This window comes from Marmota flaviventris, chromosome 16, assembly GCF_047511675.1.
Source record: "Marmota flaviventris isolate mMarFla1 chromosome 16, mMarFla1.hap1, whole genome shotgun sequence".
NCBI lineage: Eukaryota > Metazoa > Chordata > Mammalia > Rodentia > Sciuridae > Marmota > Marmota flaviventris.
The window spans coordinates 56,442,015-56,450,737 of NC_092513.1; the positions used below are offsets into that span (position 1 = coordinate 56,442,015).

At 41.7% G+C, this 8,723-nt stretch overlaps 1 long non-coding RNA gene across 3 annotated transcripts; it reads right to left on the minus strand.

The window, feature by feature from the left end:
• Positions 1-618: 618 nt before the first annotated feature.
• LOC114098696 (uncharacterized) lies at positions 619-6,228 on the minus strand. Of its 3 annotated transcripts, none has more exons than XR_011704783.1 (4): positions 6,162-6,228; positions 5,373-5,429; positions 1,889-2,062; positions 619-1,684 (listed from the first exon to the last, which is right to left on the minus strand). It is a non-coding gene; the product is annotated as an uncharacterized lncRNA (long non-coding RNA). The 3 variants fall into 3 exon arrangements; XR_003583770.3 differs by lacking the exon at positions 6,162-6,228 and adding an exon at positions 5,782-5,922; XR_011704782.1 differs by lacking the exon at positions 6,162-6,228 and adding an exon at positions 5,778-5,922.
• Positions 6,229-8,723: the final 2,495 nt, after the last annotated feature.

The window sequence follows — 8,723 nt, forward strand, 5'->3', positions numbered from 1 at the left end:
ACAAATCATGATTGAATAATATGTCTTTCATTGTTCCATTCCTTTCATTTTAAAATGTGGGTGAGCACCACCCACTAGCATCCTTTCTTCATCCAGGACAAATTTTCCCTCTAGGAATGTATGAGAAAATAGTCTGCCCACAATGTCAGCATAAAATCAGAGTATCAACCAAAGTTGGAAACTGAAAAATAAAAAAAAAAACTGGAATAATGAAACAAAGACAGTGAAAAATGTGACATATTGGAGAATAAAAAGAAGAGTATAAGTTGCCGTCAAGGCCAAGGCCATAGTTTTTTTTTTTTTTTTGCCTAATTGCTGAATTCAATTAACCTGTATATTATTGAGGATTTTCACATCTAGACTCCAAAGTAAAGCTGGTTTATACTTGTTTTATAAATTTCCATCCTTGGTATGGAGGTCAAGATTATACCAACTTTGTTTTTAATATGGTAAGGGAGGTTACTGACTTTCTTTTGGAACCAATGTGTTAAGTGTTTGAAGCTTGGAAGGGAGAGACTGGAAGCAACATGAGGAAACTTTGAGGAGTGATGGTTATTATGCTCATAACCATGAATGTAGTGATGGTTGCAAGGGCATAAAAACACACACATCAAAGTGTATATTTAAATATACACAGTTTATTGTATGTCAATGATGCTCCAATAAGGATGCTTTTATAAAGCATACAACTTAGGTCTGGGCTCTGCCCTTGGGCTCTAAAATACAGTAGCAGTGCCCTGTGTCCCCATGCTGACTGGACTCTGGGGAAATAACCTCCACCCATTGTAGCCACATGAGAAAAGAACACCAAAAAGGGAGCCCATGGGGAAAAGATCCATACTGTCAAGCATGACAATGAAGAATATCCTCTGGGCAAAATGACAATTTCCAGTAGAACAATTACTGGGAGAGACTGGATCTTTCTGTGATCCTTCACAGTAATTTGGTCAGTCCACAATTTCACCAACCTCACAGTTTGTTTGAAAGGAAGCATGTTACTGTCACAATATTACTTCAACATGAATTATGATTATTGGGATTACATATGCCAGCTTATATAGTTAGCACTAGATATAGTGACAATGGAAATGACTTTAGGAAGCTTGTAGATCTCTTGAACCTTGGACACACAATCGTTAGGAATTTGAAGTGTAAAAAGGAGGTCATTACTTCAGCCCCCTTGGGGTTCCAGATGAGTGTATCATCTTGGCCAAAGTTCCTTTTATGATCTCTAAATGGATCTGAAATAGTACCTTCAACATTCTGTAAGAAGGGATCACAGAAGCCAACCTTAAGTCATTAAAAGGAGAATGAAATGAAGCAACAGAAAGAATCCTTATCTGATCTGCCTGGCAATCTGTGGCAGTGCAAGAGGACATAAAGCTCATATTACATTTGATGGCTAGGGAGGAGATTTTGACTATTGCTACAAGTACGATTCTTGAGATATTTTTCCAGTTGGATAATGTACCTGGACAGATGTCTTACAACCATCAGGAAATAATATTCCTATTACAGAAAGTCTAGCAAAACCACAATCTATTTCTTCCCATGTGATGGATGCAGTGTTCAAGGCAGATCCCGTAGAGAACTGCTCTTATGCCATCAGGACAGCAGGTGAACAGGTTGGAACACTTCACAGACTTCACTCCCCAAGAAGGATAAGTTTCTAGAAAACGCTTCCCTGAAAAAAAAAATCATTATTTATACTTGAGGAGGCTCAAAATTAGGGAAAGAAGAAAAGAGTTTTGTGTTCTCCCACATCTCTATTTGTGTCAAGTTGTTGGACAGAGACTCTTCCATTTGGTGAAGGATAACATTGCTGAGTTAACTACAGTTTACATCTGTAATCTGTCTCTGCAAACAACCAGGGGATACCAGTGCTTACCTGAATCAGAAGAGTCCAACAGTTGCCTATTCAGACCCCATGGCTGTGGTGCTCTGGCAGGCCCTGCAAGCCCCATGAAAATTGTGCCCTCTGAGCTGAAGTGTTCTTGAATTCCTCCATAGAGGAGACGTGGTAGCTGCCTCCTCTGCTGGGGGAAAATATTCTGTCCAACTCCTTAAGAACATTGAGAAAAGTCAATCAGCAGAAGCAGATACCAGAAAACAAAAGTGCAAAGCCATGTACCCAGAATCCTCCACCTTTTGTAGTTCCTCTCCCACTGAAGCATCTCCTAGTAGAAATACATGCCAGAAGCAGACTCCTGGCTTATAGAATCTAACATGCCTGAAAGGCAAAAGATTTCTGAAAAAGCTAGTAAGTCAGCAGACTCTCTGAGCTTTTCCTGAAAAATAACCACAAATTCTTCTTATATCCACCAATTGGAATTCTTTTCAGCTAACTTAGCTATGTGGAAACAGTTCTGAATAAAACTGTCATTGAGTCTTCCAAGGACCATTTCATGAAGTCAGGAAAATCCACATAAAGAGAAGATGGAAATCCTAGTTGAATAAGTGAACCTGACCTTAGTGTACTGAAAATATGGTTTTGCCAAGAATCTCCACATCAGTCTATGGATACAGTAATACAATTTGTGAAAGAGGCAGATGCTCAGAAGTTGGCATTATTTGGAAAGGCTTTCAGTAGACAAGAAACTGATGGGAAGGTTTTGCTGTGCCTGAGGGATTATGAGGATGAAAAATGCAAGCAAAGGCAAAGTTGAGATCAGCATGAAAGCTAAAAAATAAGTACACCAAAAGATCACAATCCACAATCCACATGAACACTCTGTTCAGTCCACTTTTCAGTCATACAGATGCCTATTTGGTTTAAATGTGTTTTTGTTGTCCTAAGCAGTCTTAAGCACAAAGTTCTGGAAACTGCAGAACTACCATTATAATCTCCATCTCCTTCTTTAAACATATATATCTTTTAATTTATAAGTGTACAGTTTACAAATATACTTTGTACAGGAAAACTGTAACGTGTGTATTGACTTCAGTAAATACTTCAACATAAAGCAACCAAATTTCAGTGGGTAAATTATCAGAGATTCACAATTTATATAAATAAATGCACATAAATTTTATCCTAGGAGAGAACTTAACTATGCATCTAAATTATGTTTTCTCAACACAATTGATCAGGTGATTCTTGTGAAGAATTCTCTCAGCATGGTAGGATGTTTAACCATATCACTGGCTTACACACACACACACACACACACACACACACACACACACCAGTTCTAACAATTAAAAATGTTTCAGAAAGGGAATTGCAATATACATCATTTTTCATCATTTGGTGTACATTTTTAAAAATTCATAAACTTGGAAATTTTTTTAAAAAGAAAGAAACAAAAGATATGGAGGTCTGAATGAATTAGACATTTAACTGCCATTAGGTTACTAATTTTTTTTTATCCTGGTGCTGGGCATCAAACACTCTACTACTGAGCTATACCCCCAGCACTAAGTTAGCAAATTTTAAGGGAGGTCATGCTACCATGTGACTCAAAAGGCTAAAAGGCGAAGAAGTGGATTTTCATTTGCAAAGGCATAAATTTGAAAAAGATGGATTTTCATTTTCAAATAGATTTTTGTTTGCAAGGGTCTGGTGAATAGCTATAAGCCATGGGAACCCCGTTTGCTATTAGATGAAAGTAGGTCAGAGATTAATCCTGCAAAATTCAAAAGAGAGATGCAATTTCTGATCTAGGAAAAAGATAACTTCAGTGTCTGGAAACTTCATAGATTTAATCACTGTCTTGCAGGGTATTATATAATTAAAGAGAATCTTACTCCTTTGAATCTAAGCTTTGGAGTCCTAAACATGGACTGAGGTAACACACATATAGATTTTCCATGTCCACTTTGTGCCTTTGCTATTGATTTATTCACTGGGTGTTCAATAACATTAACTCCAGGCAGCCTGATCTACCTAGGGGGAGTTTGGGATTTTCATTCTACCTCCACGCAGGTGGGGTCTGGGCTGTCAAGACAGAAACAGAGGAAGGCATTGCCTCTATTCTGCTGAAGTGATTAAAAGGTGTGTCATTATTAACTCTTTACTATTGATTATGCTTTTGCATTCCATTAGAGTGCAGGATTGAGAGTTGGTGCTAGGTGTGTTGAATGTTCCTTAGCTAGTTTGTTACTGAAACTATGGAAAAAGTCCTGCATATTAAGAATCTACTCTGCCACATAGGATTCTATTAACCACACATACTTTCAGTGAATGTATACTGATGTTAATTTTTCTGTTGCAGTTATTCCAATGATAGTTATTAAAATGTCATTTCATTGTGCAGTCTTTAATAAAAATCTAGATTTGTATTTTTTTCATTTCATTTTTCTAGTAAATCTTTTACAAAATATTTAACCACAATGAATAGAAAATTTAAAAAAAACACCAAAAAATGACCATTCACCACATTTTGAGCAGCACAGTTGAGAGGTAAATTGTTTAACACCATCTCACACAACTTGTTTCCATGTTCTTTTTTCAAGGGATATTTACATGTTAATTCTTTTGTACATTAAAAAGTAAAGGCTCAGAGAAATCAAGCTGTAATAATGAAAGCCTGTTAGTGGAATTGTTATCAGTAGATAGTCTCACTCTTGAACTTAGAAGAAACACAATTCAATATCTTGTCCAAATTAGAAGTTGGATCTTTAATATGCTGAGTACAACAAAAGAAGAGTTGGATGTGGGTGCTTGTATTAAGCAACTGGGCTCAATATTTGGGCACAGTATTGAACAAATAGGCTCCGGTATCGGCTTGCCTTAAATTCAAGTTTTGATTCTGCTCCTTTCTTTTTTTAAAAAAGTATTTTTTTAATTGTAGTTGGACACAAAATACCTTTATGTTACTTATTTATTTTTATATGGCGCTGAGGATCGAACCCAGGGCCTTCCTTGCTTATGCTAGGGGAGCGCTCCACTGCTGAGCCACAGCTCCAGCTCTGACTCTGTTCCTTTCTACTGTGGGACCTTGGAGAAATTACTTGATTTCTCTGAGCCCTTGTCTCTTTGATTGTACAGTGAGGCTAATTAATAATAACGATAATGATACCTTCCGCAAAGAATTGATGCGAGGATTAAATGAGAATGCGTATGGAAAGCCCCTTAGTAGCACTGCAATGGGAATGAACAATGATCGTCCGTTCTTATCCTTACTGTGCAAAGTACTTTCACGTGCTGCTACCGAATGCGACCTCCTCTGCAATTCATGAGGCAGCAGGGAAAATACTCGTAACATTTTAAACATGAGGACATTTAGGCTTTAAATGACCAGCCGCGAATCGGGAGGGACATATTTCCAAATCTTTGCTCTTGGCACGATAAGCTTGAGCCCTCCCTGGCAAGCGGCCGCCTGATCCCGGGAACAGGGGAGTTGACCACCCTCCGTCGCTTGAATGCTTACATTCAGTCAAATCTAAATCCGTGTCCTGGTGACTTCCATCCTGAGTCCCGCCATACTCTGAAGCAAGAGAATTAAAAAGGTGGTTGACCTCCTCAAAACGAAGACCACCGCCCGCCCCAGTTCCACAATAAACGTCCGGAGTGTCTCCCGGGAGGGCGCAGCCCAACGCCCTCCACCGCGCTCATCAGAAGATCTGGAAACCAATCTTCCGCCCGCCGCCCACAACCTCCTCCCGCGCAGTCCCGGGACCGGTCCAGTCAGAATGTCACCCGCGTGGGCCCTCCGCGCGCCGCCCTGGCCCCGCGTTGGCCGGCCGCCCCGACTCCCCGCTGGGAGCGAGAGCGCGGAAGCTCGGCAGCTCCCGTCCCCAGACCTGCCCGCCCGCTCCTCCCCTCACTCGGGTACCGACGTGTGGCCACCCAGGATGTTCCCAGGGTCTCTCTCCGCCTCTCCTGCCCCGCAGGGACCCAGCCTGTCTCCTGACGCGCTAAGGACCGCGACTCAGCAGTCGCTCATCTTAGCTTGGCGCGACCGCGGTTTTCTTTCTACATCTTAGTACACCGCCTGGAGAAGGCTGACCCCGCCCCCGACTCCGGGACCGCCCTCCCAACCGCCACACCAACGGTCACTAACCGCCGCCCCAGCCGCAGGCCGGCCCCGCCCCTGCTCCAGACCCCGCCTCCCCGCTGCAGGTGGACTCCGCCCTCCCGGCTACCGCCACGACCCCCGCCAGGCCGTCTCTCTGGGCGTTTTGGGGTTCCCCGACCCGCTCCCGGGCAACCGGTTTACTTTGCCCAGCTCCTCAGGGCAGGTCGACCCCGCGCACTTCGCCCTAGGCCGCACCCACACCCAGGTTCCGCCCCCGCCAAAGTCTTTCAGGAAACGCACCCCTCTCAGGTCAGCCCCACCCACTCAACCAACCACTATTCTCCCCGCAGGCAGGCCACGCCCCCGGCCCCCTCCCCACAGTTTTCGGACCGCCTCGCAACTACGTTCCACGTGTTAGCAGCGTTCTGCTCACTGTGGAACTTTTGCCGGCTTGCCTGGGCAAACAGCCGGAGGAGCAAGAAACGCCACGCCTCCTACGCGGCCTCAGGTTTTGGCCTCAGCGCGTCAGCCGAGGAGGTGTGGCTCTGAAGAACCTTGCACGTATTTTCCCAGCTGCACTGATGAGAAGGGCTGAGAACTACTAACCTACCAGGACCAGCAGATCCGAAGATTCCTCCCAGATTCCAGGAAAGCCGACTCCCAGTAGCGGTGGAGGTGGGCCCTGTGCAGGGCCATTCCTGTGGGGGTGCGGAGGGCCGCGCGCCAACACGTGCTCACTGTGGAGACTCCTGAACCTTGTGACCCGAATGTGCAGCCTCCTGATGACCTGGTCAGAGCGGAGCCCAGCGCTGCTGTCACTCTCTCTCAGAGCTCTCTGACTCGTTACCCCTCTGCTGCTGCATGTAGCCGACTTTCTTGAACAATGGGATGGGCACAGAGAAATGACCATTAGTCATTTTCATCTGAGAATGTCTTTGCCAGCTACTTCTCCTACAGGAGATTACTATCCAGAATATATAAAGAACTCAAAACACCAACACCACCCCCCGAATAACCCAATTAGTAAATGGGCAAAATAAAGCATTTCTCAAAACAACAAATACAAATGGCCAACGAATACATGAAAAAATATTCGACATCCCTAGCAATCAGGGACTGCAAATCAAAACTATATTGAGATTTCATCTCACTCCAGTTAGAATGCCAGTCCTCAACAACAGAAGTAATAAATGTTGGTGACAGTGTGAGGGACAAGATATTGTTGGTAGAGATTGCAGATTAAAACAATCTCTTTGGATTAAACCTCCATCCTATGGCTTGGTGTATATCCAAAGAAATAAAATCAGCAAAATGTAGTGATGTAGGCTCATTAATGTTTTTAGCAGCACAATTGACAATATCCAAGTAAAACCATCAAGGGACCAGATAGATGAATGGATTTTTAAAATGAGTTTTACTCAGGGAAGAATGAAATTATAGCATTTGATGATAAATGGATAAAATTGGAGAACATCAAGCTTTGTGAAATAAGCCAGACTCAGCTAAGGAGTAAATTTTTTTCTCTGATATGTAGAAGCTAGAGCAAAATAAGGGGGAAATAAAAAAGGAGAGCGTATCCTATGAAAATAGAAGGGAGATCAGTGGAGTAAAGGAAGAGGATGAGAGGGGAAGGGAGTAGGGGCAGGAAAAGGGAGGAACTGTGGAATGAAGTTGACCAAACAATGCTATATACATATATGCATATACCATAGTGAATTTCACCTTTATGTATATGAATGAAACACCAATTTAAATAAATAGAAGGAAGATCAGTAGAGTAGTGGAAGGGGAACAGAGGAGGAGGGAGGGGAGGGAAAGAGAAAGTCCTGGGGACTGAAATGAAGCAAATTATATTTTATGCATGTATGATTATGCCAAATGAACCCCACTATAATGTATAACTATACTGTACTAATAAAAGCATTTTTAAAAAAGAAAAGGAAAGGAAAAATAATCTCACTTGCCTGTTTTCTCTTTTGTTTCTTGTGCTTTTGGGGTCATATCCAAAAAGCCATTGCCAATGCCAACATCTCAAAGTGTTTCCCCTATGTTTTCTTCTAGTAGTTTCATGGTTTCAGGTATTACATTTAGATCTTTGATCCATTTTGAGTTGATTTTGTACAGTGTGAGAAATAGTGGTCAAGTTTCTATCTTTTACAGGAGGATATCCAGTTATTCCAATACCACTTATTAAAGAGTCTGTCCTTCTGCATTGTATGTTTTTGGCATCTTTGTAGAGAGTCAGTTGGATATGATAAGTTTATTTTAGGACCTCTATTCTGTCCCATTGGTCTCTGTCCATTTTTATGCCAATATCATGTTGTTTTGTTTACTGTGGCTCTGTAGTATATCTTGAAATCAAATATTGATGCCTCTAGTTTTATTCTTTTTGTTCAAGATTACATGGACTATTTGGTGTCCTTTGTGGCTCTACGAATTTTAGGATTATTTAAATCTAGTTCTGTAGAAGACTTTCTTGGAATTTTGGTGGGGATTGCATTGAATCTGTAAATTACTTAGGGTAGTATGTAGATTTTAACAATTCTTCCAATCCATGAAAATGGGAGAGCCTTCCATTTGTGTGTCTGTGTGTGTGTGTGTTCAATTTCCTTCATCAGTGTTTTCATTTTCATTGGAGAGATCTTTCATTTCCTTGGTTAAATTTATTCCTAGGGTATTTTGAATAGGATTGCTTTGTTGATTTCTTAGAAATCTTTTTATTGCCATTTAAAAAATGCTACTGATTTTTATGTTGCTTGTGTA